General features: G+C 40.0%; 1 protein-coding gene across 1 annotated transcript in view; it reads right to left on the bottom strand.

The window, feature by feature from the left end:
- Positions 1 to 10,808, bottom strand: part of tnc (tenectin) — a 105,963-nt gene extending 95,155 nt beyond the window's left edge. Inside the window, exons 1-2 of the mRNA XM_065221408.1 lie at positions 10,516 to 10,808; positions 10,113 to 10,418 (exon numbers count right to left, since the gene is read on the bottom strand). The gene's annotated coding sequence lies outside the window, so the exon portion shown is untranslated. The remainder of the gene's footprint in view (positions 1 to 10,112; positions 10,419 to 10,515) is intronic.
- Positions 10,809 to 13,421: the final 2,613 nt, after the last annotated feature.

The raw sequence follows: 13,421 nt of genomic DNA, 5'->3' as shown, positions 1-13,421 counted from the left end.
CATGAGCATCCATAGAAGAATCGGACGATCCGTTCTTGAGTTATGCGCGGTCTTATGTTTGCCACTATGTTTTATATATATAGAACATATACACTGAAAAAAGTTTCCGCGTAGTTTCTATTGAGAATGCACATAATATTTTTTTCAAAATCAAAACTCTGTGCGAGTATTGTTAACATTTGCCGGCCTTTTCTTGCTGCCCAAGAATCGGGAAACAGCTGATTGATCTTCCTCGGGAATTCCCGGGAATTCCGGGAAATATTTTTATTCAGCGTCCAGATATAATATTTGATAATTAGTCATTAGAATCACCACTTTTGCCGGAGTAAGAGTGAACTCTCCACAACTCGATGTTGAAGGGACCATCGAGTTGTAGAAATATCGAGTTAAAGAATAACAATCTCGTACGAAATGGCCATCACAGCAGCCAAGAAATTATTTTTTCTATGGTTATATAACTCGATATCGAGTTAGTGGACATAGAGTTGTGGACTCTCCGACTGTCTTTCAATAAACTTTCATATTTTGTTTTGGTCCGGAAGATTTGTACTGATGATTATAATTCGCCTTAGTTTCCTCCGGAAGCTTTCTTCTGGACATCTTCGTGAAGCTACTTTCAACTCTCCCTTGAATAGATGAAGATGCTAATTTCAATAACAGACTAAAGTGGTAATTTTTATACGATACATGAAGAGATGAAAGTATAGAGTTGATAGTTCCATTAGAGTACGGCAGTGTGAAAATTGTATTTAGAGAGTAGTAAGCGAGCAAGGACAACTTTTAGGAAGATACAAATCGGTTTGATCATCTCTCTTTACCAAATTCCCCCGTTGTAGAGGAATGGTGAGGGGTATCCCCCCTCCTGCCAGCACTTGTAAAAAGAGATCATAACCGACTCGCTCATGTACCGACGATGTGTTTGAAACAGTTCTGTCGATTGTACCGTATTCAAGTTGTTATCTGAAGGAAGGCATCCAGTCGTAGGTTTGGAAATTGCAGCTACTGTTACCTCTACCACAGTATGTGCTCCTGTCATCGTCGACTTGCCGTCCCTTGAAGATTTTGACCGACTTCTTCGGAAGGATTCTAATGATTCTGGAACATTCCATCTCTCCCCGAAAGTCTATTCCATCTTTCGCCGGAAATTTCTTGCATCGCTCAACGGAAGTTTCTTCAAACTTACCATTCCAACAGTATCTTCTGATGTTTCCTCAGAAATCCACTGTCTTCTTGTGGAAGACTCTTCTGAATTCTTCTGAAAGTTTCCTCCGACTTCTCCAGAATTTCCTGTGGTTTATGACTTCCAAAGATACATTTCAACTTTTCCTGGAAGTCTCTTCCGATCAGTGTCTTCATTTTCTGGACATTTTTGGAAACTTCCGGGGAATCGGGAAATATGTTCATCCCGTAACCAGATATAATGTTTGACTTTGATTTATTCATTTGATAGTTACTCATATGGATTGGAACCTTGTCTGACTTAGCACGAAAGATTCTTTCTACATGCCCTAGAAAATTCTTTAATCTTTTCTCAGAAGTATCTTCCAACTACCCCACGAATTTCTACAGGCTTCCTCTGGCGATCGTCTGTGGTCCTCCTCATTGTTCTTCATCAGCAGTTCTTTCGGTCGATGTGTCGTCGACTTTGGAAAGCAACCGTTTAGTGTGTGAGTGCTGACCACGTTTTACGTCCATTGCTGCACTGAAAGCGCTCTGACCCCTGTTGGCGTAACTGCCATACAATGAAACCACTGGAAGCGGCTCCAGTTCTGATGGAGGAGGCATTTTGGATAGCGGAAGATAAAGTGTTTATTGTGTTGTACATTTTGACTATAGTTTTAAGATGTATTGTATAGTGACCAAAAATCTTCGGCTCTGTAAAGTTAATTCGTTTGAGCCTTATCAAATAAATTAATAAACAACAAACTTCCACGGGAAGTTTTTGCAGAGTTCACCCGGGAATTCCACCGGACTTTACCTGGAAGTCTCTGCCAACTACCTTTGGAAATTTCTGTCGCCTTGCCCCGGAAGTTTCCTGCACCTTTTCTGGAGAGGTTCTTCCGATTTCGTCCGGAAGCTTCATCCGATTTCACCCGGAAGCTTCTTCCGGTTTCGCCCGGAAGCTTCATCCAACTTTCCTAGGCGGTTTCTTCAAATTTGATTCGGAAATTTCTTCCAACAGAGCACCAAAGTTGATGAAACTTTTGATATCGGTTCCATTTGTAATGCAGATTTCGAATATGGAATAACTTCAAGACCTCCTAAAGAACCCAATTTTCCTCAAAACTCATTTGGCCCTTATTTTTAATTCTCTAGCCCATGCTTAGAAGTGTCCGAGTCCTAAAATTATGTCCGAATCCCAGAGCCGTGGCTTCTTTTAAATCTGAGATCTTTGCAATAGGCTGTGAAGACAGAAATCTCACAAACCTCAAGAATGTAAAAAACTAAAAAAATTCTAATGCAATCTTCAAAAAAATCTTATTCCCAGAATTCAAATGTTTTTTTTTTTCCGTAAATCTCACTGTTTCTAAAATAGGTCTACTTCTCTTCAAATAATTTTCAAGTAGCTAAGATAAAATTCAAAGTACTGAGACTTCTAAGAACATTTCTGCTTCCTCACCCCAATGGGTCTGGGTTCAATCCCAGCCGAGGTAGGGTAGGCTGCCTTCCTGCACATTAGATTGCCGTCAATGGAAGGCAATCGATGTCCAATCGATGCTGGTGATTGGCAGTAGATTGCGGAACAGAGACTGCCGTTAAATAAAGGAAAGAAGACACATTTCGGACACCAAAAAATTATCTAAAAACTTGAGAAACTTTCCAAATTCTAAACGTTTTCGTTGCTTCTTAATTCGGTAGGGAAGGTGGGCGTATATTTAAATAACTTGGCAGGTAAAATGAACAGTGAACTTTTTCAACGGTAAAATCATCAAAATTCTGTAAACGTAAACAATGGAGCTGTGTGCTGAATTGGCTTTTTTTTTTAATTTTGAAAAATATATCGGCTATTCAACGTCATCCGAAAGAGCTTTGCCTTATGAGCACAACGATATTCTTTTCGATCCCATGGACTTCCATGTCGATTTTTAAATCAAGTTTTAAAGCAAAATACTAACTTCACAACTCGCTCCCAAACAAACTCCCATCGAGGGGCGCTACGATGGTGATGTTTGCTAATGTAGTCGCACTGATTTAAAATAGTTCCAGTGCACCAAAATTGATGAAACTTTGGATTTCGGTTCCATTGTTAAAGCAATAACCTCAAGACCCCTAGCGAACCCAATTGGATGATATTTTAATAAATAAGCCGATCAAATTTGAACTCACTCATGTTCATTTTACACCCACTTCCCTTACTCTAACGAAATGCTTTGTACGAGTTGTTATAGCAACTTTTTAATATGATTTTGAAGCTTTCAATTGCAGTACTGCAATCAGTTATCAAGTTATAAATAATCCTAAAATGGGTCATTTTTTCGACCAGCACCAGAAAAGGGTGTATCAGCTTGGGTAAACAAAACTTGTAATGCTCCATTTTCGTCTATGCAAACCACCAACATCATCGGGTGAGGGTAAATTCTCCCCTAGCCGAGATACTATTGTTGCTTTGGGTAGGCTAGCTTTCCATCGCACGAAAGGGGAACTTCCAATTTTTGTTTACAAAAGCTGATTGGCCCTTTTTCAATTTCTGGACGAGATTTTAGCTGTAATTTGATATAGATTCGAGGGGGGCGACTCTATTCAAGATGCAGGAAAAATGTGGCATTGCTGTTGTAAGATGCGAGCAAGCTTCGTAGATGGAAAGAAGACTGACGAAGATTTTTAAGATTTCCAAGGAATGAGACAAGATTTTTCATAGATACATTCACTAGTGTGAGATTTTTGGACCATCAAAAGTTGAGATTTAGATGAGTCACACCCCTAGTTAAGTCTACGGCAAATGTTGTACAGTCTCTAACTCAATATTGAGGGAACCATCGAGCTATGGAGGATATTGAGTTCAGAGGTAAATTTTGGAAAATTTTATGGAAAAAGCGGTAAGGTTTTAAAGTAAGACTTAAATCACTTGACTGATCAGCAGCTAGAATTGTTACTGAGGTAAATTTCCGTTTTTTTGTGATATGATTGCGTCTTTTGGCTACATATTGGGGGTGCAATTAAAAAAAAATAAACAAAATTGACCGCGTTACGAAAAGTGGTTAGATTTTTACCACCTATAACTTTGTCAATAGTGGATGGATTTTAATTCTAAACAAGCCAATCGATTGGAAATTTTTCTACCAATCTGCCTCAATCAACACTTTATCAATTTTCAATAATTCGCTATTGAAAATTACACAAATTTCCAACTGTTAAAATGGTGATCAAAATTAACACCAATTGCCTGCAAAAACGTGGTTTCCCTAACATAGTCGCCGAATATTGATACCGAGCACGTAGTCCTACGTCAAATCTACGGTCGTGTCATGGATACAACCTCGTACTTTTTTTGTTTAAGGGTAAGTTAGCCAGTTTTTGGGCCTAGCTTAAATTTCAATTTTATTCATTCTTTACCAAAATTATTGCATTGCAAGGCTAGAACATAGTTTTTGTCACAATCTACGCAAATCTAACCATGAACATGTAGTTCGTATTTGAGTTAGATCCTAGGGCCCTGGCACTATCACCCTATAGTGACTTGCCCGAGGATGAGATTTGAACTCGTGATCTTTAGCGTGAGAGGCATGGATGCTAACAACTACGCCGATCTCGTCCCTTTCCATCCAATCCATAGATTTCCGACTAGATTCCAAATATTATAAAAACGTAGACATCTAATCCATCGAACGGGGTGGAATTCACGACCGATATTCCAACAAAATTAGAGAAATTTGCCCAAAAATCATTCAATTCGGCGTTTTCAACTTCTACCTCGTGGAAGAATTTTGCAAGTGGTTTATGGTTCCTAAACATCGTTAGAAATCACAGTCAACTTTCCACAACTCAATGGCCATTGAGTCGACATCTATTTCTGTTTTCAAAATCAGGTTTCTTTCCTGGTTAAAATTTATTACAGTTAATATATTTTCCTGGTGATTCGGCTTCAAAAGCTGAACACAGTCAATTCTCCCTTACTCGATCCCTCCTTAACTCGATGGAAATCTAAAAATCAACTTTGGAACTTCGTATCTCGATATCCCTGCCTCACTCGATGGTCCCTTCAATATCGGTCTAAAAAGGGTTGACTGTATTTTGAAAATTTTAGTTCTATTTCAAAGTACGCATTCGTACGGCTCAAGAGTCATTTGTGTTCTACGGGTTTAGCTTCAATCAAACCAACTACAGTGAACTCACTACAACTCGACATTGAAGGGCCCATCGAGTTATAGAATTATCTGATTAAAGAACAACAATCCCGTACAAAATAGCTATTACAGTAGCCATGAAATTGATTTATACTATGGTTCTTAAACTCGATAATTCTATAACTCGATGGTCCCTTCAATATCGAATTGTAGAGAGTTCACTGTAGTTCGTTTGATGTTAAATCCGTAGAACTCAAATGACCCTTGAGCCGTACAAATCCGTACTTTCAAATAAAACTAAAATTTTCAAAATATAGTCAACCCCGCTTAGCTCGATATTGAAGGGACCATCGATTGAAGTAAGGGATATTAAGATACGGAGGTAAATTGAGAAAATTTGGATGGTAAAATTGTTTCGAAGTTGATTTCTAGATTTGACATCGAGTTAGGGAAGGATCGAGTAAGGGAGAATCGACTGCAAATTTGAATTTGCGTGTAACATTCGTTTACACGTATTCGAGCCGTTTTGAATTCGTTCGTTTTCCCTTTAGATCGAATTTCTTCGATCGTTGAACACCGGTTCGAGAGAAGAAAAAAAATGACAGCTTTCAACGATTCGTACGTCCATGGTACGCCGCTTCCGAATGCATTCGTTTGCACCAGGAAAGTAAGAGTTTCCTAGAGAGAATCACTGGCTTGCTTTCTAATTCTTCTTCTCGGCTTTTTACGCTGCTTATGACCAGAGAAGTCGAGAAAATTTTTGGGTCTGGGATTCGAAAACCTACCGACGTTTGCTCTCTAGGTTTGAACCTAACGTTTGAACGTGACGAGCAGTTTCACGTCAATGAATTTAAACTCCTTATATGACTCCAAACGATTCTATTACTCAGTCGGTTCAGTTTTTACGCATCCAATCGGAGCTTAAGGCCCAAACGCAATGTTGGTAGAAGCGAAACGGAAACGGCAAGTTTGACAGTTGTCACAAACGACATCAAGCTGCCTAACCGAAGTCGATTTCGTTCTAACTTGGTTTCAATCCGACAAGTAGAGCCTTTCCGCTGCCGCTGTCATTGCACTTGGGCCTTCACACTCGGCAGATAACGTTTTTCACATTCTCTCGGTTTCTCGCCTGTTTCGCTGCTACTGCATCGTCAATTCAGACGCGATCTACGTGAAGCGTCGCCTGCTTGGAAGAATCGTTCAGCAACTGAGTAATCGATCAAGGGAAATGCAATTTTCCCAAATCTAGGCCAGGAATTGTATGGATTCACCACCGCTACTCGGTATTCTTCATCAGTCGATGGCTCTTTCTCCAATTTGCAACCAGTCGATTGATCCTTACTGGATGTTGAAGGGACGATCAAGTTCGGTAGGGTGGAATATTTTATAAATTTATTTGGGGAAAACAATGAAGGTATCCATAGACCTACTGAAGTGTTTATCTCGGATTTGCGACTAAAACTACGCGATGAAACTGATGACGGCTAGAACCTATCATTGCTCGCCTGTTATTTTTGACGAATGATGCGGTAGATGCATTCGAAGTGCATTTACGATTGGTTTGAGATTGGATTCTGGTTATCCTAAATAACTTTGTGATCAGAATCAGAGAGAGTGTGTAGAAATCCGCAGAAACACAGGAATTCAATAGGCCTTTCGGCTCAACGAGTGTACCTTCTCAGTCAGATTGGAGTGATAATTTATTAAATGATGAGGAAAGAGAGAAATCTATTCCAGCTGTGTGATGATCCATGGGATTCACTATTTAACTATATCCTTAAATTTGAATACCGTAATGCATCGAAAACCGGACACTTAGTCCGTAAATCCAGACACGTTTAAAAGTTGATTATCATTGTTCAAAATAGCATGTAAATTGGGGTGAGCTTTTATTTGCGAGGAATCGGAGACTAAAGCCATTCTTTAGAAAAGCAATTACGCCCCTTTGATGGTTACTTGGGTCGATTACCGTTTTTTTGTATTAGGGTAAGTGTGCCAGTGTTTGGCCCTATCTGAAATTTCAATTTTATTCATTATTTACTAAATTTAATTCGATGCTAGATTAGAACAAAAAATTTGCCATAATCTACGCTAATCAAACCATGAATATTTATTATCATTGTTCAAAATAGCACGTAAATTCAATCGTGGCCTTATGTCATCGTTCATACAAAGTAGACGTAATACTTAATTAAAAATGCAATGTCTGGATTAGACTGTCTGGTATTCGGATCATTACGGTATTTATAGACATTTGAAAAAAAAAATCCCAAGCTCAACTTGTCAAGTATTAGTACAAGACACTGAAAATGTCTGCACATTATAAACGTAATACGCGTATCTGTCAAGGATAAGCTAATAAGGTAGTGGAATCAAAAGAAAATTACTAATCCTACTCTCTCTCTCTCTCTCTTTATACAGGTATTCCACTAAGAGGCCCACATTCATCCAATTCTGAATCTGAACTCATTCGTATGAAATATTCAGGTAAATTTTCAGTTAATTTCTTTGAAAGGCTCAATCGCGGGAGCTTCCCGGAGCCGTGGTGCCTTTTACTGATCATAGTTTTCTTAACTATAGATTTCTTGTTGTTGTTGGTTCTTTATTTAGCATACTATCAGCCCAAAAGCTGGTTCACCTCCGGCAGCTTAACTACACATGTCCAGTTGAAGTCAAGAGTAAAACTTCATTAAAAATGAGCCATCGAACTGAATAATTTTAATGGCTTCAATTTGAAATGTTAGTCTTGAACTATCTCTTTCGCTTCTGTCGCAGGAATTAGCTGCAACTTGACTGTAAGTGCAATCAAGCTTGCTACTAGGAACTCGATTTCCTGCCAAGGTGAAGGTCGTTCCTAAACATGATGAAACTATGGCATATTTCTAGGCTTTTACGAAGATTTTTTGTTGGAATGTGTGATCATTGTCATACGCTGGAAATGAGAATTATCGATTAATAAAAACTAACTAAGAAGACTCCAGAGGTTTAACTGAACTGACGCAACCACTCAAGTCACATAAAAGCTCCTTGATAAACCTACTGCGACAAGTGTGCTACTTTAAATTTCGAAATCGGACACCGCAATTCAATGTTAGGAAATAGATATTGAATTATCCTTTCGCCACAATCATTCAGTGGCAAACAAAGTGGATACCACCCATGGAATAGGATTTGGGTGGTTTCATGGTACTTATGTTGAGCAGCGATCTTGACCGTGCCCTCTTGGTAGAAAGGTCAAGTTCACTAAGATCTGTCGATTGGATGAGGCATGTTCAATCGGCATGGCATAGGTTGCAATCAATTTGAGTTCGGAGCCAAATATCAAGACAGAAAATCCTCGAAAGAGTCGGATTTAATTTCCATCAGCTGTAATTACTGTTCCATGGATTTCCTGATTCACAAACTGAATTTTGTTCATTTCGATAGTCAGACTTTTATTAGGGCGAAACTGCCTTTGGAAACAATAGCTTCAACCACCGATTTATCGCAAATCAAAGCTCACGTCTGCAAACTATCCAAACCAGCTGGCGGATGAAACATTTCCCTACTTGGTGGCGTTATAAGTTTGCATACTCCAAGTAACAATGCAGAGGTTTTATAGCATTCTACAAGTCCAAATCATGGTCTACGGAACCTTACTAAACTAAAATTGTTACTTGGGATGCGAGCTATTATTCGCGGGAAATCGAAGACTAAAGTATTTGTTTACAAAAGCAGTTTCGCCCTTTTGAAATTTTGATGAAGATTCGTAAAGATTTTTGAAATTTGGTTCAGATTTCGAGTGAATTATTGCGAGCGCACATGCAAGTTGAACAAGGTTCTGAAGAATATCTATTGATATGCATCATATATTTAGAGCACAGTCAACTCACTTTTAAACTCGATTTTGAACTATAGTTTTCAAGTTACGAAAGTGTATCCAAAGCTTTATATGGCAGGAGTGATCGAAATAGTCTGTTTTTCTAATCGAATTAGAGAAAATATCAAGCTACAGAAAATCAAGCTAGGGAGATTTGACTGTGTTTATTCAGATCAAATAACAAATCTGAGGACAAGCACTTGCTGGGATTTTCGTAATATTCCAGAAAATCATGTTTAATTACGGTTCTAAGATTCCATAATTCAGTACCGCCTTGGCGAATATCCAGTTGTGCATTGTTAACTGTATGAATTAGCTTTGTTCACCTGGAGTCACACAAAGAATGTCAAAACGATCCAAGATCATACTCAGTCAACGTTCCACAACTCCATTTGGGTGGTCGCCATCGCTGTTGTAGAACAACAAATTCGTAATAAATCAGTTAAAGGGAAATCTTCTTTCGCGTTGTGGACATTGTTAACTGTAACTGAATATTGGTGATTTTTTTTAAGAACGTATAATTTGAGTTCCGAACCATCAAGTTTGACTGATCTTCGTTTAAAACTTAAATTGAACTTAATTGATTGCTTTTGCAAAAGAAAAATCACAAAATTTTGTTTAATACTGGAATACAGTACCTTCCCGTTTTTGACAACACAAGATTTTTATCTTCTTTGCCTGATTTCACTAGACCATTCTTCGGGGATCCTTTCTACTTGGAATTTTATGAAAAATTGTCCAGAAACCAGTAGCATAAATTTGAGAAAATAATTAGCTGATGAGGTCATGTTTCCAAAAACAGGAAAGCCCTGTAGTTGAAATCATATTTCACATGAAACATCAAAACATTCGATAAGTCTTTGCAATACAAAGCCCCTGAGCTCAAAATGCCGTTAACTGAACACAGCTAGCTTAAAAATCATTTAATCACATTTGAACAACAGCAGAACCACGGTTAAGCTACTCACCTAATATTCGCTAAATAATCTCCCGTCAATGGTGCTGGCCGCAAAACCTCCCAGCTTCTCACAGTCCGTTGCCCTTTCTCGGTTGCTCCAATTTATTGCCAAACTTCTATGTCTTACGTGTTCGTTACAATCACACTAACTTTTGTCGAAACTTGTGCGTTGTTCGTTTTCACTATGATTTCCGTTCCGAACTATTCCCGGATCACCACGAGTTGTTTCTTGTCGCTGATTTCCAATGAAAAAAAAAAAAATATTTTTCCGAAACTAATGCACTATTTTTTTGTTCTTCACTAATACCGTTAATTCCTGTAAAAAAAAAATTCAAAAAAATATCGAATTGTAGAATATCCGTTGCTGTGTATGGTTCTGATTTTTTTTTATTCCGAAAAAAATGTCACACTACATTCGAAAAGCGGTAAACTGTTTTCCCGGATTCAGCGCCTCGGCTAAGTAGGCGGCCAGTTATTTCCATTAGCAGTATTCAAAAAAAAAAAAAGAACTGTTAGATCTAGGTAGGCAGGCCCCGTCGCGGACCAAACTGCACGCACTTGCACACACTTTGACCACTGAACTGAAACTGAATCTCGGGAATGATGCTTGACCAGACCGGACCGCTAACTCTACTACTGGCTCGGCTGGCGTTCACGACCAAACTAAGAGAGGGCGCACAGATCTTCTTCACCACCTTCCCGGCAAGCCAGCAAGCCAACCAACCATCAGCCAGCCAGCGACACAGGGAGAGATATGTACAAAAAATCTTTTTTTTTTCCTTCTCCTATGTGTGTTGCAATTTCTTGGTATGTTCCCCACACACACTCTCTGTATAGCGCTCTCCTGCTTTGCCTGTGCAGTGCTGTCTCGTTCTCTTGCTCTTGTTAACAAAAATCCAAAAAACCACCGAAAAATTCACTTCTCTCGATTTTCCCTACAAAAAATTGCTTTTTCGTTGGTTTCTCAGTCACAAACGTCACATTGATTAAAAAAAAAAAAAAAAAAAAAATCACTCTTTTAAAAAATCTAGCAAAATTTCAGTACTTGTTCCTCCGGTTCCTGTGTGTCCCGCGCGCACTTGAATCGAAGAAAAAGATATACTACACACTATTCCCGAATGATGATGGTTTATAAAGTTGGTTGATGATGAGAAGATGATTGCTCGCGGTGTTCGTCTTCTTCGGTTCAAGTGTTTTATTCTACTAATGCTGTTTTTCTGCTGCTGCCCGCTTAAAAGAAGAAAAACTAGCGGGCTCTCGGTCCGTGTGTTTTCTTCTGCGCTCGTCGTCGTCGTCGTCGTCGGTTTGCTCTGCTCCACCTTCTTCGCTCCCGCGCCTACTACTGCTTGGAGATGAGCCACCGAGCCGCGAGCCGCGAGATTACACACAAGTTCGGCTGTCCAGCCTCACATTTCTTGCATACAAGCTACGTTTGCACGCTCTCCGCTCCGCTAATGGAAAGCTCGAGAGAGCGAGAATCACAGCCTCCTGCTACGAACGGCAAGATTCGAGACGGTGAGTGACTCCTACTAACCACACAACACTCCGGTGCACGCTTCTATCTGTGGGGGATATCCTGCGGGAGGGAAAACCTGCCGCCAATCGCCGGTGTCCGGTGGGTTATAATCTCTGCGGATGGAGATGGATAAAATTTTTGCACTACTACTGCACACACACTAGGCGTTCTGCTCTGACGGCGAACGACTCGAAATTTTCGGCCATCCCGTACCTGCTTTTATAGACCTCTCACTTGGCGAAAAGGGGCAAATCTTTCTTTTCGCACAGTGAGCTCCTTCGTCCAACCGATTCGGTGAGTAGCTTGCGCTTTGCTGGAAGCATTGGCGGCTGGTGGGTGGGTGACGAAGAGCTTGGGAAACATTTTTTTTCTGGTGGGGCCATGTCGTGCTGTTTGACCGTGTCTTCGTCACTCTTGGAATTTAGAAGCCGCTGCCGTCGTATGTGTCGTCGTTGTCGTATGTGTCGTCGTCGTCGTCAGCGGATACTCCGGGGTGCTTCAGGCAGTGGTTGCTTGGATTCAAAGTGGGAACTCAGCATTTTACAGGAGCGAAGTGGGACTCCAATGCTCCCGGTGGACAGTGGGAGCGATTTGGCGTTAGATCTATGTTTTCAAATTCGTTAAAGGTTTTAAAAGGTTATTTTTAATCCAATGTTGATTATGCCGTATTTAACATAAGTTTAGACACATGTCATTGACTTTTAACCGAAAATTCCCACTGATGCTGATTGCTATACTGTTAGTTCCGATTCTCGGACATTTTTGCCAATATTTGCACAGTCAGGCTGCCGGCAATCAAATTTAATTGAGATCAGCAGAAGTGACGTTTGATGGATGAGTATCGGTTTTTTTTTTTCTTCCGCTTGCTGAGATGTCAATGAAACTTCTTACTAAGTACTCAGCTATGCAAATCTTGGCAAACACTTGCCATGATGGGGAAAACAAAACTAACAAAAAGACTCGTTCCAATATCGTCATTCCGACTATATAGATGGTTGCTGTCTTCGGTAAAGTTGTTCAGATGGATGCAGTAAGTCAGAGTGACAGAGTTTCAAGCTGAAATCCTGCATTAGGTCCTAAGTAACATTGATCGATTCTCTTGAGCATGGGCATGAGCATGATTGACCACCCACGGTTGCTACTCTGTTATTGCCAGACCAGCTGTAATTACACAGAGAACCAATAGACGAGATGCTTGAGAGGACTAGCAATCATCCTCAATGTGTAAAAACTGGTGATCTCAAATTAGGCAATACAAGAAAGACAATACAATCAAGAAAGGAATGAGAAGGAATGTGTTGACGTGACACTCGCTTTGATGGAAGCCGAGGAGTCCTGTGCACTTCCACGAGGAATCACAGGGATGTTTCGAACCTTTTTCGAAAACATCAGCTGGGACGATGAACTCCGAGATCGTGATGCGAATGCTGCCTCTTCTATTTTCTCGAATATTGTCGTGTATGCGATCGACCAGTTTGTACCCATGACAACTCCACCCATATCTAGTAACCTTCCTTGGACCAACCACCGACTCAAGCGACTGAAGTCATCCAAACGAGCTACCTTGAAGACATTTTGTAAACTTCGAACGGATGCATCGAAGAGGAAGTACAACCTCGTTAACAAACAGTATAAGCGGCTCAACAAACAGCTTTATCAAGCCCATCAGCGCCATCTACAAACTAAACTCAAAGCAAATCCCAAGAGCTTCTGGAATCATGTGAACGTCAACGGAAGGAATCGGGCTTACCTTCTACAATGTACAATACGGATCTATTGGTGCTAGATTATTTGAAACACACA

The sequence above is a fragment of the Ochlerotatus camptorhynchus genome, unplaced genomic scaffold (genome assembly GCF_037179485.1).
Source record: "Ochlerotatus camptorhynchus isolate MF236.1 unplaced genomic scaffold, CSIRO-AGI_Acam_v1.1 ptg000141l, whole genome shotgun sequence".
In the NCBI taxonomy this organism is placed as follows: domain Eukaryota; kingdom Metazoa; phylum Arthropoda; class Insecta; order Diptera; family Culicidae; genus Ochlerotatus; species Ochlerotatus camptorhynchus.
Note: the sequence above shows the minus strand (reverse complement) of the source record. Positions and strands in the feature narration are given on the sequence as shown.